Genomic DNA, 2,500 nt, shown 5'->3' with positions numbered 1-2,500 from the left:
CACCACCTGTCATCCCCATCCATAAAGTTGTCTAATCGATTTTTAAAACAACTGATAGTTTCAGCGCTTACTACATGGTTACTAAGTTTATTCCATTCATCGACCACCCTATTAGTAAACCAATTCTTGCCTATTTCCTTCTTAAATCTAAATTTGTCCAGTTTATACCCATTACTGCGAGTCCTGACCTTTTGTTTTATTATGATGACCTTGTTTGCTTCACCCTTGTTATAGCCTTTGATCCACTTGAACACTTCTATTAGATCACCCCGCACTCTACGTCTTTCCAGAGAGTGTAAGTTTAGGTGCCTAAGCCTCTCTTCGTAAGGTAAATTTCCGAGTCCATGTATCATTTTGGTAATTCTTCTCTGTACTGATTCTAGTGAATTGATGTCACCATCAGTGTGGAGATAATTATCATTATGGAGCTCTATACGAATAGAACGTACACCAAATGAGCAGAGCATTGGAAACTGATGGTGATTCTTGAGCGTCTACTACATACATATACATATACCAAGGCTTTTTCCCCCTTCCAAGGGAGGTAGCCAAAAAGGGAAAGGCATAAAAACACTCCCACCCATTTCATCCCTACATACACTCCACACCCCTCCCACCCTCCCTCTCATCTGAGCACCTCCTGGATGACGGGTCATCCCTGCACCCTGCCCACCGCCCTGGGTCAGAAGCAGTGTCGCAAGACACAGCACATCCACAGCAAGGCCGCTTCATCCAATCGGCGACCCCCCCTCTCCGTCCCCCCTTGCATATAAGGAGAGAACGGGGAGAAAACACACACACACACACACACACACACACACACACACACACACACACACACACACACACACACACACACACACACACACACACACACACACACACACACACACACACACACACACACACACGCGCGCGCGCGCGCGCGCGCGCGCATGCACGCACACACCCATCCCCCCAAACCCCCACACACGCACGCACACACACACACACACACACACACACACACACACACACACACACACACACACACACACACACACACACACACACACACACACACACACACACACACACACACACACACACACACACACACACACACACACACACGCACGCACGCACACACGCACGCAGCCCAGGGCTGAAATAATTTCAGTACCCCTGTGCTGTGCGTCGTTACTCCAACTCTCGTGGGCGGGGAGTTGGGCATGTGTGTACATGCAAGGTCACAGCTTTACCCATAGGTTGGTCATATATGATTTCTAAGCTCTCTTCGGGGGAGGAAGTACTGTCAATCACGAGTCCAACATGTGATCCAAGACAGCGGTGAACCACGCATACAACACACACACACACACACACACACACACACACACACACACACACACACACACACACACACACACACACACACACACACACACACACACACACACACACACACACACACACACACACACACACACACACACACACACACACACACACACACACACACACACACACACACACACACACACACACACACACACACACACACACACACACACACACACACACACACACACACACACACACACACACACACACACACACACACACACACATCTTACTTAAAGTCACTATTACTATACAGCAGAGTTGAAGTAAATCATTCAGTTTTAACCAGTATGAAATGATAGAACATCTCTGTGTGAACGGGGTAAAGATTCGTTATCCTGTCGTTAGCCAAATGATAGCATAAAAACAGACCAACTAACAGTATAAAATAATACAAAAAAAAAATAATGAAAAAATCCCACTCGGTAAAGGAATGAACGAGCATCTGCTATCAACTCCGTCGTTTATGGAATGAACCACATTGCTTGTAACCCCGTTTTCTGTTCCTGCGTTTTCTTTTTCCACTATATCGCCTTCTTGCTTTTACGCTTCGCCAAACTGCCGTTTTCTAAACGCGGCGTCCTTACCCTTCACTTTGCACTTCCATTTTCTTTATTAGAGCCTCGTGCGAGGCTTCTCGTTTTCTTAACAGTTCGTGATTCAACCCACACCCCCCACCATCTCTCCCCTTACCCGAGGTCGACTCAAAGTCGGAACAAACTACCCTACTGTAGCTGACAACACGATTTTCTTTTTTTGAAAACCGGATAATTATATCTTATTTAGAACAAGGGAGTATTCTAACTTCCTGTGAATTCCCCCCTGAATTGAATAAAATCCCCTGGTGGCAAACAGAACAAAATTACAAGTCTATAAAGATAGTCAAATGGGAGTCAATAAGATAGTAAAAAATATGGTTAAAAAGACACTCAAAAATATAGTCATCCAGTCACTTTAAGATATTCCATACCAGGTGACATTTGTCTTGTTTATTTTTGCTATTAACAGGCTATTTAATTCATTTCAAAGTATTACAAAGGATTAGAAGAAAGAACATAGCGGCGAGAGACCTTTTGGTCCATAACTAGGTCGTATGATGTAAAAAAAAATATATATA

The sequence above is a fragment of the Oratosquilla oratoria genome, chromosome 30 (genome assembly GCF_046742065.1).
Source record: "Oratosquilla oratoria isolate Oo_2021 chromosome 30, ASM4674206v1, whole genome shotgun sequence".
NCBI classification, from domain to species: domain Eukaryota; kingdom Metazoa; phylum Arthropoda; class Malacostraca; order Stomatopoda; family Squillidae; genus Oratosquilla; species Oratosquilla oratoria.
Note: the sequence above shows the minus strand (reverse complement) of the source record.